Below are 20,885 nucleotides of genomic sequence, written 5' to 3'. Positions count from 1 at the left end.
ATGCTTGTAACTTATTGAATTAAATGTACCTATTTATGGCAGATTATTTGTTGGTGTTTTTTAGTGACTTCTGGGCTTGCTTGCACTATGTTATTACTACAGAATTATTCATTTTTCATCAACATTTTTTTTTTGTAAGGAAATGGTTTTTATATTAATTAGGAAAGTTGGTATAAATAAGTAGAAATGTTTTTCTGTTTAAATTTAATTTAGATCACATGGTATTACATCATTCATCAGTCCTGTTTAACACATTCACTGCTGAATATTTTTTCTTACTTACCTGCTGTGCTGATTTTTTTTAATAAATTATATTAGTATATAATATTAGCACATATAACTAATTTTTTTATTATTTATTTATTTATGATTTTCATAACCTTGAAAATATGTGATTACACAACATGTGCGTCATCAGTAAAATGACTCCTACAGTTATGCAACTCGCCCATTACATTGCTCTTGGCATATCTTCATTTGTTCTTTGGTAATATTCAATGGTTTTTAAAATGTATGGTTTAATATTATGTCAGAAAAATGTTAGGCAGTCTCTGTAGGTTAAAATTTATTGAAATTATAAAATAATTTCTCAAAAAAAAAGTTTCTATTTATTTATACTATTTTTTTTTTCTTTTCTGAGTAATATTTTAATATTTGCAATAAAAATGTTAAAAGATAAATGGTAATTAATTCTCATCTTTTACAATGTACATAGACCTGCCATTAGTTATGAGAAGATAGGTTTTATTAGAACATGTTACTGTGATTATAAAGATTACAATTCATGAAAATTAGAACAATTGACAGAAATTATACTAATAAAGTTGTCACAAGTAGCTTATATTTATTGTAAAAATGGTAAATTAATTTATTATATTCTAACAATTATTTTTCAAAAAAATATAATGTTTATTAAGAGATGTTTAAAATACTTAAATTCTAACAAACGATTACACATTACATATTTAGATTACATTCATATTTTGAAAGAAATAGTTGTAAAAAATAAACAAAAATGCGCAAAATGATTAATTAAAAAAATGTGACTTAATGCTGAAAGTGCTAGTAACAAATTTATTTAACATAATCTACTAATTTTCAATAAAATTATTTTTTTATAATTTTTCAGAATACCAGCAATCTAATATATGTCTCGGTTTTCCTCAGATTCAATTTTTTCTGGTTTTCTTTTGCACGAGCTACTGGTTCCAGAAGTGGAAGGCTGTGATCCATTCTGTAACAAGTAAAAATAAAAAAAACTAAAGTAAAAAATTGCAATAATTTTATAAAATTTTAAGTATTCTTCATGTGCTAATAATATCACTTACATTTTTTAATCAGATCTAATTTAATTAAATTAAATTTTAAAAAATTAAAAATTCCCAAATATGAAGAAAAAATAAACCAATTTGAATATAATTACTCATAATTCAATATAAAATTTAAATTTAAATAAAGTAAACATAAAAAGAAGGCATATTAAATTATACTTCAAAAAATTTTTTATAAGATAAAATGAAAAGAGTGATGAATTAGGGCCTAAAAAAATCACGTTAAAAATATAACGATTAGAATTTAAAAACAATTGTACTAACCTAATTTTCTGTAAAACAATCTCCAAGAAGTTGCAAAAAAGCTATCTATGTTGAACAAAACCGTACAAGTGTAACAACAAAAAAAAAAGTATCAACAAATTAAACAACCTAACTGAAGAATCCTTGCCAAAACACAAAAACAAAACCTTTTACTGAAAAAGAGTGGGAGAGGATAGAAGAATGCCTTACCCTTGATGCAAGATGGCATCTTGTGCACAGAGTAGTAACCCCTATGACAGCACTGTGGCGTCTCTTAAATCAGCAGTGAATATGTTAATGCTCTCTTAAAACCTTTTCTGGCTTTCATTTTTCTTGAATAATTTATTAAAAAAAAACTGGAATAAAAATTTATTCCAATTTCTTTTTTTTTGAAAAATATATTCTTGTTTTTTTGTTATATATTTTTACAGACTATGAAAAATATTATAATTTTACTAATTCTACCCAATGTTATTTTACCTTCAAATAATTTTACATTTCTGAATTTTTCTTGAATTTCCTGCAATAAGGAAATAATAAGCATAATGGTGTACCTGAGTCTGAATCCCTTTAGTGGCTGATCATTCATAGACCAGAAACTACTCTTTAATAAAATATTAATTTTTAACGTTTATAACTATTTTGTGTTACTCATTTTAACATTGAAAAATTTCTGTGGGATTTTTATCATGGATAATTATTAAAGCAATTAGTAATTAATCTATTTTTTTTAAAAATGATCAAACTAGGTTTGTATTTTACAAATATTAGTAATTTTATAAATACTAATAAGTAAAAAAATATTTATAATAAATTCTTTGTTTTAAATTAATTTTAGTTTATAAATGAATTCTTTTATCATAATAAAATGAAGTAAATGATTGGTCATTGTAAATTATGATTCATTACATACATATTCTTTGATCATGAGAAAACTGGAATTAAAGGTACAGTGTAACATAAAAACTAAATTTTTATTAAATTAATTATAATTTTACTTTCTGTATACTGACTGACTTATAATTTAAAAATATTGAAAATGTAGTTTATATTATATAGTAAAAGTAGTACTTAGTAACTGAACCTCTTGTTAACTGAAATTTAGAAATACTGAAATGACTGGAATGATGGGTAAAATGTAATAGTATAGCTGAAGTAAAAGTTAAATAAAATTGAAAAGTTTCTGACGTTTTTGCAACTTTGAAACAAATTATCACATTTAGTATAATTTTACTTTTACTAAATTGATATTCTTTGTTTTGGATAACAGAGGAAATTTTATCTTGCAACTCTAATATTAATCAAATAAACTGCTCTGATCTCTAAACGTGGCTTTATATTAATATTTTGAAAGTTAAATCTTTCAATAGTTCTCTTATAAATATCAAATATGAGTATTTTGATAAAGTATTTTAAAAGTTGTGTAGCAATTTAATCAGTATTCCCATGAATTTTTATTATGGTGTGTATTATTTTCTGATTATATGAGGATAAATCAATTATTATCCGCTATGTAGTTATAAATTTTATTACAATACAGTAGGAAACTTACATGTACATTATTTTTCAACATAAAAACCCTTGCATTTCAACGCACTTGGTCCATCGTTGCACAAGCTTCTTGATGCTCTCATAAAAGAAGATTTTCGGTTGAGCTGCGAGCCAGGAATGCACCACTTCTTTCACTGTTTCATCAGAGGTAAATCGACAGCCACATAATGCGTTTCAGCAGTGTGGACAGCAGTATCTGGTTGGGCATTATCATGCAACAAAACAACACCTTTCAACAGCAGTCCTTGGCATTTGCTTCGAATTGCAGGCTTCAGCTTGACAGTAAGCATCTCACTGTAATGCTCACTGTTTATTGTCGTGCCCCTTTCCTCATAATGTTCCAGTACTGGGCCTTGTGAGTCCCAAAAAACCTTAAGCATCAGTTTTCCTGCAGATGGTTGGTTCTTTTTTTTTTGCAGGGTGAATTTGGAGGTTTCCATTTCATACTCTGCTGTTTACTCTCTGGCTCATAATGATGGATCCATGTTTTGTCACTAGTGATGATTCTGTCTAAGATGTCCTGTTCGTTACCATAGCAATCAAATGTTTTTGGCAGATGTCCAAGTGCGTTTGTTTATGCAACTGCGTGAGTTGTTTTGGGACCCATCTTGCACAGACTTTATGAAACCCAAGTCTGTTGTGGATGATTTCATAGGCAGAACCGTGACTAATTTGCAGACAATGTGCCACTTCATCAATAGCAGTTACTCATCCATCTAAGAAAACCATGTCACACTCAATGTTTTCCTCATTTGAGGTGGTAAACAGTCATCCAGCTCCTTCGACGTGCGTAACACTTTTGCAACCATTTTTGAATTTTTCAATCCATTCGTAGACACTCCGTTGTGGCAACACATTGTTCCCGTACTGTACCGAAAGTCTTCTATGAATTTTGGCCCCTGATATACCTTCCGGCCACAAAAACGGATCACTGAGCATTGCTCTTCTTTGGTGCAAACAGAAAGCGGAGCAGCCATGGTTAACGGCAGGGCAGCAATAATGGAACTAACGTAGCAGCATCAAACCTGCACAGACATAACAACAATTAAACCATGCATGCATCATCTAGACAACACGACAGTACTAGCATAAACAAAAATATAACTAAATTGCAGATAATAATTGACTTACCCTCATACAAAATAACAAAGTTGAATTGTATCAATAACTTCATTGCGTAAAGTATTTATGCTTTAATCATTGGGCATTAATAATTCAGTTCATTCTTGGAGAACAATTTTAATAGTAAACTTAAAATATGAAATTAAGTTTTATGAAGTCCTCCAGTTCTGTAAATTAATTTATATTTTCACTAGAAAAAATCTTAGATTTTTAAACATTATTTTGGCAGAAAAGAAATTATAAAATTATTAAAGCACTAATTATGCAATTTTAATTATACTTCTTTAGTCTGCTAATAAGAAAAATTTACAAAATAATTCTTTTCGTAATATAATTGTCATATAAATTAAATTTTATTCTTGAGTCTTTTTTTTTTTTTTATTAGACTCTTTTAAAGAATTATAGACTATTTAAAATAAAAACAATCTTGTTAAGAAAGTTTGAATGTCGTGAAATATTTCTAGTTTGTTCAGATTAAGGTATTCCTGTCTAAGATACTAGTATGAGAGTTATATGTTACTTAATTTATACAAGTGTTGAAGTCAGTTCTCAAAGTAATATGCTACGCTTATTGTAGTTTATAATAATAATTTTGTAATTTTTTAGTGCAATAATAACAGTATTCATTCCATATATGAGAGTCATTCAAATATAAACCGGAATTTGCTGTGCAATTTGGGGAAGAGCAGTGAATTGTAATGGGGCGCTGTGAGTAGTTAGTTGTATATATATATATATATATATAGAGGGGAGCACTCACTCAACCACCCCTGTAGGTCATGTTCTCATGTCAGTAGCAGAATGTCTGAGCAGGAGGTATTATGATCCGCTGCACAACAAATTATAATCTCATTTCTCACTTATGAAGGTGTCAAATCCTAAGAAATTTTGATTCAACTCCAGGCACACTTTGGAGATGTTTCCCTGTCAAAAACTGAAGTGTTTGATTGAGCCAATAAATTTTGAAGTAGCCTTGATGCAGTGGGGAATGAAAGTCTTGAATGTCGTCTGCAGACTAGCATCAATGAATAACATTCAGGCTATTCATGACCTTGTGGAAGGTGACCACCACATAACCGTTGCTTAAATTGCATCAGAGGTGAGCAGCATTAGTGTTAGGAGTGTGCATACAATGTTGTCAGACACTCGTAATACAGCAAATTGTAGCTGAGATGAGTTCCACCTACCTTCTCACTGAGGCACAGAGAGATGTCCAGAAAGACATCTGTCAGCGGTTTCTGAATCGCTTTGAGGAAGGAGATGCATTTTTGGATCATATTGTGACCTGTGACAAAACATGAGTCCACCACAACACCCCAGAAAACAATAGAACAAGTTTTTTGAGTTGTTGAAAAGTCGGGAGGGGGTACCAATCAAGGCCAAGAAATGCTTGTCAGTGGAAACGTTCTGGCAACTGTGCTTTGGGACTCAAAAGGTGTGCTGCTGATTCCTGTATGAATGAAGGATGGTAAATACCACACATTACTACCAGATTTTGGATGATGTCAGGGCTACGTATCGTAAAAAATGGCACCTGCAATCGTTCCCAAGATCCTCCTTCACAACACATAGACTCTTGATAAACTCACTAAAATTCACTGGACACCTGTTAAATACCCACCTTACAGTTCCTACTTGTCACTGTGTAATTCCATATGTTTGATTTACTAAAAGAGAAAGATTAGAAGACAATGTTGCAGTTGAGCATTTGCACATTATTATGCAATTGGGTGTTTGGGGCAGTCATATTTTTTTTTGATGAGGGATCAGTAAACTACCTATCCGATGGAGAACTCTATCTATGTATAAAAATAGGATAATTCATTTTTAATTTTATCTAATATCAATAAAGCTATGTAAACAAATTCCAGTTTTTTATTTGAATGTCCCTTGTATAAAGGTATTTAAAATTTCCTCATTATTGTTAACCTCAATTTCTCTAAATCATTTTATCACATTGGGTGCAGTTGACATTATAGCCAAACTTTAAATAGCACTGGTAACAGCTGAATTTTTAAACGTTGGCACACTAACATAGAATATGAAATTATTGGAGAATGTAAGTAATTTGCAACAATAATATAATACTATTTTTCCTCATTCTCAATCTGCTTCATAATACTGTAATTAAAAGTTACACAAAGTTAAATCATAGGTCTTGAAATTAGGTATAAATTATGATAAACATCAGTTTATTATTACATGTGCTGATTTAGCTGCAAGAGTGACAACTCCACTGAATTAGTATAGGAAAAGGAACTCATTGAAAACCAACTCCTCCACCACTTCTACATGATACACTGACACATCCTTTTGTGCAGCAATTTTTACCTCGTAGCGCAGTGAAGATTTTTATAATTTTCATCATTTCACATAATGTTATCACTTCTCTCTTTTGTTAATATATTTAATGTACTAAATTACCTTTATGTCATGATAAATGATATTTGCCAATTTTTTGTTCATGATTGATGATGAAGGTTTTGTAAACTTTTATATACTTTTTAAATTTTACATACAATTTATTTACAGTCACTCTTGCGACTAACTTGAATGACTGGTGCTGTTATTCTCACTACGGTTCCACTAACTGATGTTAATTGCTCATAGTTCTTTTGAGTTAGACAGACTTTTATGTGTACAGTTTAAATGTGGTTATCAAAAAGCATGTTGGTTTTGAATTGTGTCTGTTCATATCTAGCATTCATAAATGGATATAACAACATATCCATTGATATTCTCTTGCACAAAATAAATGAAAGTTAAAAATGACAAATAAAACAAAAAATAAATCATATGAAAATAACTTAGAAACCATTATATTGTGGAACAAAAAAGCAGATACACTTCCTACAGCATAAATAAATTAAACTTTTCTGACTCTACATTGCTTGTACGTGATCTGGCTTCAAACAAAAATATAACAAAAAATTACTAAAAGTCCATATAGCATTATAAATTGAACATATGCAACCTTTATGTAGGTAAAAATCAAATACACCAACAATGAAGACAATCTTGATATCCTACATATTTGTAAAAAGAAGAGCACATCTTCAACGCATGAGAACATTGTAAAATAATAAAGCACACAATTATTAATAGACACAATTTAAGTACAGCTTACTTTTTGACGATATTCTTAGTAGAAGTCATAATTAAACAACCAGCTGACACTCGTGTGTGTACAGCAGCACCAATCACAGAAGAAGACTGCAAGAGAGACTGAAAATATTATGATGTGAATGTTGAAAACATAATCATTAGATTTGGTTTAGTTGTCATTTAAAAAATTTATAGCTTTTAATACTCATTGTTTACCAAGCACGTACCACACGTTACACTGATTTGATAAATATTAGACTTTATAATGTAATTTTTATTTTCAGCTGCATTCAATGAATGCAGAAACTGTTATTTATTTTTTTAAATTTCTGTTAATTTATTCATAATTTTGTAGTTTGGTGATCAATATCAATAGCATTATAAGCCATTATGTAGTTCTCTTAAAGACTGCATGAAATACAGAGCTATCAGCTAGTGGTACAGATATTTTTCTCCTAGCAGAAAGTTAGTATATTTTCATCTACAATTTTCTAATTTCAAGTTCATGTATTAGTGAGCCAACTTCATAAAACATTTGAAGCACAATCTCATAAAGAAAAAGGTCTATTGTGATTGAAATTATTTTTTTGACAATATACAGGTTTATTTTGTCTTTGTTAAACAAGTAAAATATTCTACAACATATTTCTATTATAGAAAAAAAGGTAAAGAAATATTTTTAATTCTTGGTATAAGGTTTGTTTTACAGGTACAAATTGAGTGAATGTAAGGCAACGAACATACTTTAATTCTATTTTATTGTAATTTGTTTTATATTGTCATATATCTTTCTGAGGGTTCAGAAAATTGTATCATTCTCTAATTTAACTGTTTTTATGTGTACTTTCAAATTTATTTACATGTAATACTGATTTTTTTTTTTTAATCAACAGAATAAATCAATTTTTTACAGTGCATACAACCAATCACAAATCTTATTGTTTAGTTTTCTCACAAACAGAATAAAGTAAAAATATTTGTTTGCTATTCTACTTCCAGTATTCCTTATGTATTATCATAAACAGAAAGAGATATGCAGTGATGATAATCCCAACCTGCAGCAGTGTTGTTGATTGTCTAAACACAAGATACAATTCCAAAAAACTTATAAAATCCCTTTATAAACTTAGCTAATCTCATCTCTCTTCCTCAGCTCCCTATGTGTATTCTAACTGTATTTCACTAGATTATTTAATGCTCATCAATTAAGTAGTGAAATGCTTAATTTCCTGTTAGATGATACTTATTTTATGTTTGTACCTGTAATTGTCTACAAATCACTTTTTTACTACACTATTTTTCATTCATTCCTTTTAATTATATCATTTCATTTATTGGTTAATGATTTGGAAAAGTTTCTTAAAATCTCTTAATTAAGACTGCTCAGGGATGCAGCATGGACTTATTAATGTTTGTGATTCATGTGCTTAAACTTATTAATTTATTTTTTCATTATAAAAAAAAATATATTAGTATCTTCTCAACAGGCAATATAAAAAACAATACAACATACTTTTACTCAATTATCAATTAACTTAAAACATTTTGTTCCTTACTTTTATAATAATCTTCTAATTACATTGCAATGAATGAAAATGAACTTGCTAAGTTAATCGTTAAATATTTTCAGTTGTTCAATAATTTTAGATGTCAACTTAGGTTTTCCTGACCACCTTATTTTTTAGCAGCATTAATCACTTAATCAATCATTATGTAGCAGTGCATGTTTTTGGGGACGAAAAGAATTAGTCACCTACCCTATAAATTTAGTACAACTTGGTAGTGCTATCGAGGCTTTATTTAACAGCCAATGGCTACACTAGTGAAAATTAAACCATCTTTATATATATATATATTTTTTTTTTTGAAAATTCAAATAATTCATTAGCATACTGACTGTGACTACTGTGTTAATAATGTTTATTTATTATAAGAAATATAAACCCCCAAAACACAGTAATTAAGTTAAACTTAGCATATTAATTCCAATAATTGATTTTCACAGGATCAACAAAATTTTCAGTAGGTATTGAATTCTATAATTAAATTAAAACATACTGTTTTAATAATTTTTGGAGTAGTTGAGATTGTTATTGTTTTATAAATTTTGAAGTTTATTATGAACATTAGTAAATTTTATGGGTAGTACATTAATATATTCTGGACTTATTCAAAAATTATAAAAACAGTATGTTTATTAATATACATGGTATAGAATTCAATACCAACTGAAGATTCAAGATCCCATGAAAATCAGTTACTTTAATTAATAATGTGGCTAGTTTAACTTATCTAATTACTGTGTTTTGGTGGTTTATATTTCACATAAGTTTCTCATATGTATATGTATAAGTTTTTATGTTTTTTAATACTTTTTTTTTAATCAAAATTATTCCATTTTCCATAGATGTAAATGTTAAATCCTTAGACTAAAGTGATTGAATGAAAATAACAAATTTTATTCCAAGATTATTTATTGATTGATTATATAAATACACAACATTTAATTTCTATAGTTTTTATCTTTTAGTCATTATTTTAAAATATTCAATTGTATTTTTCATTTAATTTTCTTTGTTTTTAAATTTTGTTAACAATTTTAAAAAATGCTGGGCTTTTCTATTAATATAGTTCATCCTACAGTGTATTACAACGAAATGAAATTGCATAAGGTATTGTTTTTATTATTATTATGTGATAACAATGATGATAATGATAATTTGTAATGTTAATTTAACTAAATATTTTTAAAATCTTACGTACTGTATTGTTAAAAAATATATTTTACAAGTTTTAATTCAAGTAGATTTATTTAACTCTACCCATTAATACCACTAACATTAAATTACAGTTTAAAATGTATTGCATAAATTATTATTTTGGGAAAGTAGAAAAAAATGTTAAATTCTGTTATGTTATGGAGTCGAGTATGCTATCTCAATGGTCTGTAACTGAATTTTTAACAGCAGAAAAAGTGAACAATAGTGACATTTGCATTGTTTAAAAGTCTTTTATGTTGATGAAACTGCTGACTGAAGTATAGCGAGTAGGCGGGCAACAACATTTTGTGGATCAGAAGCTGGTAACGTGAATATTGAGGATGAACCTTGAATTGGTCGATTGGTTTCTGTGATTAATAAGTACTAAAAGGAGATAAATGATGATTCAAAATGACCATCGCATCACACAACAATGTATTTCCACTCAGATTTATCGAAAGAATGAGTTGGACATATTATTGTACAACTGGGCTGCTGTAAAAACTGTTTGCGGTGGGTACCATGAAAAATCACAGAAAAGAACAAACAATAATAAAAGGAATGTTGTAAATAGCTTCTGAAATTTTATTGTGACAAGGGAGATGACTTCCTTTTCAGTATTGTGATGGGAGATGAAACTTGGATGTATCATTACAATCCAGACGGAAAATGGTAGAGCATGAAATATCAACTATGGTCCACCACAATAAAAAAAATTCAAAATTCAACCTTCCGTAAAAAAATTCTCTTGTTAGTATTCTGGGATCCAAACGCATGTATGTGACCGAATCCCAAGAAGCTGGGTAAATTCTATGCAATACATAGAAACGTTAAAATACCTTAGGTTGATCTATGTTGTGTTTGTCAACCCACGGAGTCAATAATTCTGCTATATGATAATGCTTGACTACACACATTGTGCATAACGACTAAGGCATGTGAAGTTCGAATTTCAACTTTTTCCACACTCACCAGATTTGGCACTTTGCAATTAAGGAAAGATATTCATTTCATTACAAATTACAGAACATACTGAGATTGTAGATCAAGGAAAGACCACCAACATTCTTCATTGATGGAATAAGAAAACTGATTCACAGTTGGGAGAAAGTATAGCTGTAAGTGGCAACAATATGCAAAAGTAAACGTAAGTTTTTGTAAAAAAGTGTTTTTAAAAGATAAAAAGTTTTTGTAGCCAAAATGTACTTTAATGCTATACTGACTACCTCTTTTTAATTTATAAATTATGAAAGACTATGAATTACATTTCAGGAACATCATCATACTTCTTTATTTATGTGTTCACACATTTCTGATGTAAAAATAAAGTGCCTAATCAGACAATACAGCATTAATCAATCAGGACTATTTCAATTCTGAAAAAAGATATTGAAACTGCATATATATTTTGGAGGAAATAAAAAACTGCTTTACAATGAAAAAATAAATTATAATGACGAGTCAATTCCTAAGTTGGCCCATCAACATTACATTAGTCATACTGTTTTTATTATTGCTGAGAATGTTGTACTCCTTCTGCAATAAGATGAAACATATCAGAAAAGAAAGTTTATTGATATAAACTTGGATATGTTCTAATTCACCTACAATTCTCAATTAAAAAAAATTCCCCTTTTGTAATGTTAACAAACACAAAGGAAAATTAAAATGTTTTGTAACATTGACTTGTTATAAATCATAACCATGAGGTCCATCAATGGAAATCTGCTCATTGAAACTATTGTTTCATTTAATCCAAAATTGTTTGTGGTTATGTATAAAATTTAATTTAAAATGGGTGTCTGCTTTGTCTGATTGCACCAAAGACGAAATGCAAGCAGTAATTGTCCCAAATTCAAAAGAGGTTAACCATCAGAGATGATTTATAGAATTCAGCAGAAGTAAGGAGAGAATTGTAGTGGAAACAAAATCTAAAATAAATGTTATTTACTCATAAACTCATGTATGTAATTTTTTTTTTTTAAATATTATAATTGAACTATTTTTATGTTGTTCATGAGTTGGAAGAAATTTCTTTAATTATGTAGACACTTAATCTAGAATGTGATTGAATAATGTGTTGGATCTGAATTGTGTCTATTAGATCTATTGTTGTTGAATGTTTTTATTTATTTTATTATGTTCAAGTATATAAAGATCCTTAACTATATATGTTCAGAATAACAAGGTTGTTGTTAATGTTGGTGGATTAATGGTATCTTCATAGTGGTCATTTGGTCTTTGCAAGTTTTAAATGACTCTTGGTGAAGCCTTTCTCTCTCTTTCTTCTTTAAGTTAAACCGAAAACTTAGGGTCTCAATTTTGCCAATAAGTTAATAAATCACTATCTTTCTCTTTCTTACACCCACATACTTTCTCTTTCATTGTTGGTGGTTCTTTGGTGAAGATAAATCTGATAGTAAACGAAAACCACTAAAAATTAAACCATTTCTTACAAGGGGAGAAATTGGTAGTTATAGAACAGATAGAATTCTGGCACCACTTCTAAAATTTTGAATAGATATTGCTAACAGATTGATTTAAACAGACTAATTATGTTTGGAAATAAGCAGTATGGTTTCAAAAAAAGAAAAAAACAAGTAGGATTAGTCTCTTCGGCAGGAAAAATGTTTAAAGATTTAGGCTATGGAAAAAGAAAAAGATTTTTGTAAATATTTAGATTTTACTAAAGTGAGATTGACTGACACAATTATGGTTTATGTAAAGAAATTAAGAATGGCTGGTCATAAGTATTTATTACAAGCTGTTAAAGTTGCAGGTTGAAGATGAATTTCAAAAGTGAAATTAGGAGACAAATATCAAAATTTCTTGACTCAAAGTTCAAATTACTTGGAAATTATATTTCAAATCATTTATCATTTTTAATAATTTTGAAATGAATACTGCTCTAAACTAAGAAATTATGTTATTGGCCAAGAAGTGTTAACTATGCTAAAAATTATTAATCTAATTATATAAAATACAAACACCAACTAAATGGAAACATTTCAATATCAATTTTTATTATTGAAGTAAATTGATTAAGCAACTTTTAATTTTATTTAACATAAGTATAATATACGTTTTACTACAGCATACTTGTTATATTGATCACAGATCTCTTTTACCTCTTATCTTATTGTATACCTTGTGTCAGTTTCTATTCTGTTTCATTGAAGCTTATTCAGCCAAGAAAAGTTTTTATCTTTTTTTAGTGATATTTTTACAATTTTACATATTGTTTCTCCCAAATTAATTCTAAAACAGAAGAATTTTAAATAGGAAGGTTTCACTTGTTAATACTCTTTTGTATAATAACCAACAGTTAGTGATAGATAAATAAAGAATTTTTTTGCATCTCATTATGGAACTATTTTCTTCCTATTAGGCTGGTCAGCTTTTTCTATGAGTTTGTTATAGTCGTATATAGTAATAAATTTTGAACACATTCTTTGAACATTTTCTTCACTATTTCAATAAAATTTTTTCACAACAGTAATCATCAGCTAAAGTATGTAATGTAACTACTGGTTTACTGTCTTAATAGGAAGCGTTTAAAACTGTACTTCATTCATAATCTCTTATACGAGTATACTGTATAATTTTTCTCCTTTCAAAACTAAATTCTTTTTCATCCTGGCATTGTTTAAAATTAGTAATTTATTTCTTTGCCTCTGCCATAAGAAAAAATACCTATTTTTAAAAAAATCAGATAAAGGAAATTTTAAAATAAACTTTATGATTCTGGTAGTAAAACATATGTCTGTTTGATCCTAAGAGAGGTTCATTATTAAAACAGATGTCTTATTTACATATGTACATTTCCAATTGTAGGCAAAGTCCATATAATATGTATTAAACAATTTTGTAGCGATATTATATGTCTTATCTAGCATCTACATTTTAAATAGTCTTTGTGGGAGACATCTCTTCATTGAAATTGAGAGCTTCCTTTATTATAGTGGATTTATATTTATTTATTAGATACATACAAACACAGTTTGTACTTAAAAAAGATGATAATCATTATTCAGTTTTCAGTTTTGATTAAAAAGAAGGAAATACCTAATGGTCTGTTTGAACATCAAATTCCTTTTATTGTTGTTTTTATTACTGAAATTCCTAGAATGAATGTCAGTACAAATGGATATTTTTCTTAGAAACAAAAAGTAAGATACAAACACCTTGAGTTATGTGCAGTAAAACTAGTTTTCTACAAATGTAAATCGTAAAGGATGTGAAACACACAAAGAAATTTGAAAGTTCAGAATCCCTGTGCCATGAATCTAGTAAGTGATTTCATAAAAAACGTATCATCTGTAATGTATAAAGACTTTGTTTTAACTTATATATCACACGGTTAATCAGGTAAAATTGAACAGAGAAATTGATCCTTTTCCTTCATCAATACTAAATTTCTCTCTTCTCAGGCAAGTATCATCAAATCTTATTCATGAGTAGGGAAGAATGATTTTTAGTCAAACATAAAATGTAAACTTTCTCATCCATTTTTTTTCCAAATTCAGCAATCCTGTAAATAACTAAAGTTATGTTACTTTAACAAGTGGAGCAAACATCTCTACTTGTTAAATTCACTCACAGCCGTAGTTTCTAAGGAAAATGATATGCCTGATATTCAAAGCCTCTTAATAAAAAACCAGCTAATCATTGTGTAGTTATTAGCATGTTGGCTTCTAGATCTAGCTGGTCTTGGATCTGATTCCCAGCAAAGGTGGGGCATTTTTTCACCTCCAATTTCACCATCTCATTATAATTAAAATATACATATAATTCTAAAATATACATATTATGTAAGATATCATGCTTGAGGTACTAATAATAGAATAAGTAACATAATAAAGAAATTAGCTCTTATATAAATATTCATACATTTAAACTTTTTAGTTCTGAAAGCCACTTAACTAATAAAAAATATTTTACAATGAAAGGCTGCTTCTTTCTTAGCTTATGACATTCTACATATGAATAGCATGACATTTGCTGGAATAGAACTTAAAATTAATGGACAACAATGTGAATTAAACAGATTGTTTAAGGTAGCAAGTTTTTATCATAGCATGGCCCTCTTACTGTTATATGTTATTTATTACCCCATGATTTCTGAAGTAGAAGGTAAAGTAATGTTTTCTCTTAAATACTAGGAAATAGAGCTACGGCAACTGGAGATTAAAATTTAAAAAATGCTTTTCGTTCCAGAGTAGCTAATACAAGAATTTCTTTGAATAATGTTTTGCAAGTAACATGAGTGTTTGTATATTTAGTTAATAATAGACAAAGGTAAAATTCCAGATCTTGAACTTTATATATGTAGAAAAAATTTAATTTTTCAAGAGGAACTTTAAGTTATGACTGCATTTATAAACATGGACTGTAGAAATTTACATAATTTTGTAGCAACCTTATCAATCTCTGCTTCCTCTCCAAAATCAAAATGGAAGTTAGGCAGAGGCACTCAGAAAAACTTAAGTTATTTGCTTTCCATCTAACAATTAATTTTAACCTTATGAAATCACTAATTCAAATATCTTTATAGTAGGAAAACTATCTGTAAAAAATAATAACCCTATTACCGCTGTCTCTTCCAATTATTAAAAGTTGTTCCAATTTAAATATCTCCTTTAATTCAAAATTTTTTCGGGTAAATGAAAGAATTATTTTGAACATCTATAAAAAATAGCTTGGTTGTCATTTGAGGAAACTCTTTAGAGAACTACAGAGAAAAGGCATTAGGTTAGTCAGCACTATTTCTAATTCAGCTCTAAGGTTGTGTTTTTTCCCATCTTAGTGAAAAATTGCAGAATTTGTGGTGATATTGAATAATGGTGAGGATTCTATTGATTCCAATTTGTATAGACTTCATATAACATTCAAACTGTTTGAAAAGTTCTTGCAAGCTTGATCTATAATATATCTGGCCAAAGAAAATATATCTCAGAACATAAGTTAGGTTTAGGAAACAGCATTTTTCAGTCAAACCAGTGCACAGTAGAGTTGACAATTCAAAATGCCTTAGAAAATGAAGAAAATTGTTCAGCTGTCTTTCTGTATAGAGTTTTAACCCTTAACAAAACTTGGCATTTTGGACTTATTTCACAAATAAAAAGGAACTACCATATCACAATATTAAATTTATACTTAACTATTTGTTTAAAGCAGACTTCCAAAATTAAGTTTTATGAGTTACAATATATTCATCATTATATCCACTTAACTTTAACGGAATGCCGACAGCGTGGTGGGAGAAACAGACTACAAAGGAACGTTTATACTAGCTGTTTCTCTTGGCAATTGTTACAGAAATTAGGCCTACGAGTAACATTTTATATCTTAAAATGAATATACATTTTATAGCTAAATAAATTGAGCGTAAGTCATGTTACACAGTAGCAGGTGACAGCAATGCACGAAGCGTAATATTACGGCAACACGCCGTGGGACTGAATTTTCACTGCTGTAATAGTACGACATAACAAGTCTAAAGGTTAAATATGCTATTTAAGGATGTTATGAGAACAAATATTACAGAAATAAGTGCCATTTTTGTGGATGATACAGCCATTCCCTGTAAAAAAAAAAAAAAACAGAAAAAATCAATAACTACATAAGACAGACATAAAACTGCTGCAAAAAACACAATCTATATATATATATATATATATATTGTTAAGTACGTTTGTGTACGGCTTCAAAAACTCAAAATGTTCTGCACTGATTAAGCTCAAATATAAGCACGATATATAACCCGCATCAAAGATTGTTTTCATCTATTTTTAATAAATCTATCTATCTATTTTTAATTTGGAAATGTAAACAAAGGAAAACCAATCAGATCAATGCAAGATGGCCGCTGTCAAACCAACAACCAAATTTCTTTGAATTATATTTAACAGCTAAAACATCTGTACTTTATTAAAAAAAAAAAAAACACGATAAAAATTTTAGCACGATATATAACCCGCATCAAAGATTGTTTTTATCTATTTTTAAGAAACCTTTCTATTTTTAATTTGTACAGTTTTTTAATAAATAAGAGGCTAATAAATCAGTTGGAAATGTAAACAAAGGAAAACCAACCAGATCAATGCAAGATGGCCGCTGTCAAACACAATAACCAATCACAAAGAGCTTGTATGGCAGTTGCCAATGTAAACAAAATCACAACTGATTAAGTAACAAATTTCTTTGAATTATATTTAACAGCTAAAACATCTGTATTTCATTTTTTAAAAAAACACCAAAACAAAAAGGATGACTTACAGTAAATAAATTAAAACACCCAACTTTCTTATAGCCGAGATAGACTTAAGTCTATGCTAATAAAAAAAGTCGAAATAACCAAATACACAGAAAATAATATCCCTACATAATGACCAAAAAATCCTTTGTTAGGTTATTTTTTTATACATATATGACCAAACAATCGTTTTTTTGGTCATTTAGCGTTCTTTGCTATGTAAAAGCAAAGAACAAAATTCACAAATAGTAACACTGAAACCACAAGTATTAGTTTTTTTGTTTTTTCTAACCTCCGAAACCACCATTATGCATTGCTTCAGATGATGATATGAATGATTTATAGCGTATGAAAATGCCATGCCTGACCGGGATTCCAACTCGGAACCACCGGATTAAAGTCCGAGACGTCACCACTCGCACCACAGAGGCCGGCAAACATATTCGTTAGGAGCCGAATAAAAACACGACTTACCAATTGACACCGTTGTGTGTCAAACCAATTTTATACGGACTATAATTACTTTTAATACGCGAAACCCTTTCAATGATTGAACATTAACTTAAACATCTTCAAAAATTAATTAAATCCTTTTGAGCTAAGTCGCATTTTGATATCATTGTTTTTCTATAACACCGCTGGAATTCTTTTCGTTTAATGATAAGAAGCGTTGTCGAAGACAATAACCGAATTGTCTTCCAAAGGACATAATAGACCGCTAAACTATTTCGAAATAATTCAAATTCGTGTAATTTTTTTACGAATCGCGTTTTTTCAAAATCTCACCTTTTTCTCAATTGACCTGCGGGGTTTTGTTTTCGTTGGAGATCGTAATTCATTAGTAGATTCATACTCGAGAATCACGTTGTACACTGAAGCCACACAACTTCTACTTACGTTAGCAGTTTATTAACATCTTAAATAAACGCCGTTTGATTATACTGTAATTTGTAAGCATTACTCTGCTTTTGTAAGCATTTAAAATGATGTGTTTTTCGCACGACTTAAGGGCTTTTTTTCGCAGCCCACAAATCTTTATATATAAAAATGTTAAGTTCGTCTGTGTACGCTTCAAAAACTCAAAATGTTCTGTACCGATTGAGCTCAAATTTTAGCACGATATATAACCCGTATCAAAGATTGTTTTTATCTATTTTTCGCATCAGTCACATACCCGCGACCGCGAGAAAACAGTTTTTTAACGGTCAGCTGTGTACCAGTGACCGCGCCATCTGCCGGAAGCGAGAGGAACACTCGCCATACTAGCTAACGACAACCGCAGTCACATGTGAAACAATACCTGTTCCCAATTACATTGTTTATTAACAAAAAAAAACTTATCCACTTGCATCTGATTCAGATTATACAATCTGAATTAAATATTCACTTTAATCGAGATACTTTTGTGTGATCGTGTCGTGATTGATCTGCGCCTTTTACCAAGCTCTGAGTTTATTAGAAAACGACCAACAGTGGGATATATGTATTAATGACGCGTGCAACACTGCACATCCAAACCAAATTCGCGCATTTTACGCAATTATATTGACCGCTTGCTTCCCTTCATCTCCCACAGAGTTATGGGAAAGATATAGATCGCATATGGCCGAGGATATTTTGCATAGAGTACGTCTAGATAATACCAATATGACCATGGAATTTACAGAAGGCATTTACAACGACGTATTGATAAATATTGAAGACAAGTGCTTAGCTATTGCAAATAAAGTTCTTAGTCAATTGGGAATGCCGGCACCCACCTGAGCTGCGATTGCTTCATTTGATGTGGATTTACGCCGTGAACAGAGTTACAACATTGGTGATCTTCAGTCTTATGTCCAATCAAACATTCCCAAATTAACGCATGAACAGAAAGGCATTTATGATCGCATAATACAAATGATAAATGACGGAGTTGGGGGGACCTTCTTCTTGGGTGCGCCAGGAGGAACTGGGAAAACATTCCTCATTAGATTGATTCTAGCAACGGTTTGATAAAAAAATGACAATTATCCTTTTGTGGAATATTAATCAGCCAAAACTCTGCAACGGCACGCGACTTGCAGTTAAGAAATTGATGAATAACGTAGTGGAAGCAACGATTTTAACGGGGCCTTTCAAAGGTGAAGATGTCCTCATTCCTCGAATACCCATAATCCTGACCGATACACCATTTTAATTTAAAAGATCGCAATTCCCAATTCGATCGGCATTTGCAATCACAATCAATAAAGTTCAAGGTCAATCTTTAGAATTGTGTGGTTTAGATTTAGATGCGGATTGCTTCTCACATGGGCAACTGTATGTTGCGTGTTCCCGAGTCGGCAAACCAGATAGCCTTTATATCTACGCAGACAGTGGAAAAACAAAAAAATATTGTATATCCACAAGTATTGCAAAATTAAACTTCTATAAAATATATCTTTGTTTTGTTTCTCATTTCTCATCCATGCAACCACAATGTGCCACAGCGAAGCTTGGCGGGTAGAGCTAGTTTTTAATATAATTGAATTTAAGTTGCAACAAATATTTATCATTAACACTTCTCTAAATTAGATTGTATTAAAAGGCAGTAAAGATACATCAGTCTGATGACCTTAAATACTCAGTGATATTCATTTGGTTATGAGAATTAGGTTGGAGATACGATGTAAGCAAATAAATCTGATGCATTTTTTTTTACTTTGAATAGGTGCTTACAACTCTTTAGAAAATAAGGTCCTTCTATACACATGGGTTAATAGGCAATTAATTCCATAATGTAACTACTGGGTTTGATGTGATTCAAATCGTGTGGTAATACAAAGGCTTTAATGAATAAAACTCCATATGCTGACCATATGTATAAAATATGAAATCATTTGTAATGGTTTAAGAATGCTGAAGAGTGTAAAAAGAAAAAATCTGGTAGAAACCAAGTTGTATTGTATAAAATCTCATGAAATGTCAGAAACTGGGAGGACATCTAAACTAGGTGGTCACAAATCTCTTGGTAACAGTGAAGAAAATCAAGATTCAATATTTTAAATCTTGCAAGTTTTTTACCAAACTTTTTTCCTAAGTAATGCATATAATTAATAATGTTTTTTGATAAGTAAAATAATTAAGAAACATCAGTGGATGATTTCTTGAGGTGGTTCACAACTAATCTTATTTGCTTGTAATATAATCTGTTATTGACGTATTGTAAATAAATTTATTAAAAAACCCGCAATAATCATCAGTTATGTGTAAATAAATTTCTTCATTGCATTTAACAACACATCCTAATTTTTTCTATGCTTGTATTATATAATCTAAAATTGTTTTAGTAGCAAACAAAATTAATGTTTGTGATTTATTTAATCTTTCCAGGTAGTAGAATTCAGCTCTATGAGCAGGCAAATGAATATTCATTTAAAAACTAAACGTACGCTAGTATATTTTATTCCTTACCACAGTAGAGTTCATTTAGTCGTTTAAAATAGGTTATGTTGCCCGTGTAGTTTTGCGGGAGTTGTTACCTAACCTCGTTCGTAG

The 20,885-nt window shown here is 29.6% G+C and overlaps 1 long non-coding RNA gene across 1 annotated transcript; it reads right to left on the bottom strand.

The window, feature by feature from the left end:
• Positions 1-1,023: 1,023 nt before the first annotated feature.
• On the bottom strand, positions 1,024-20,845 carry LOC142322096 (uncharacterized). The gene is made up of 3 exons (XR_012755772.1): positions 20,802-20,845; positions 16,656-16,694; positions 1,024-1,234 (listed from the first exon to the last, which is right to left on the bottom strand). It is a non-coding gene; the product is annotated as an uncharacterized LOC142322096 (long non-coding RNA).
• Positions 20,846-20,885: the final 40 nt, after the last annotated feature.

Source organism: Lycorma delicatula, chromosome 3, assembly GCF_047948215.1.
Source record: "Lycorma delicatula isolate Av1 chromosome 3, ASM4794821v1, whole genome shotgun sequence".
Lineage (NCBI taxonomy): Eukaryota > Metazoa > Arthropoda > Insecta > Hemiptera > Fulgoridae > Lycorma > Lycorma delicatula.
This window is presented reverse-complemented; position numbering and strand designations above follow the sequence as displayed.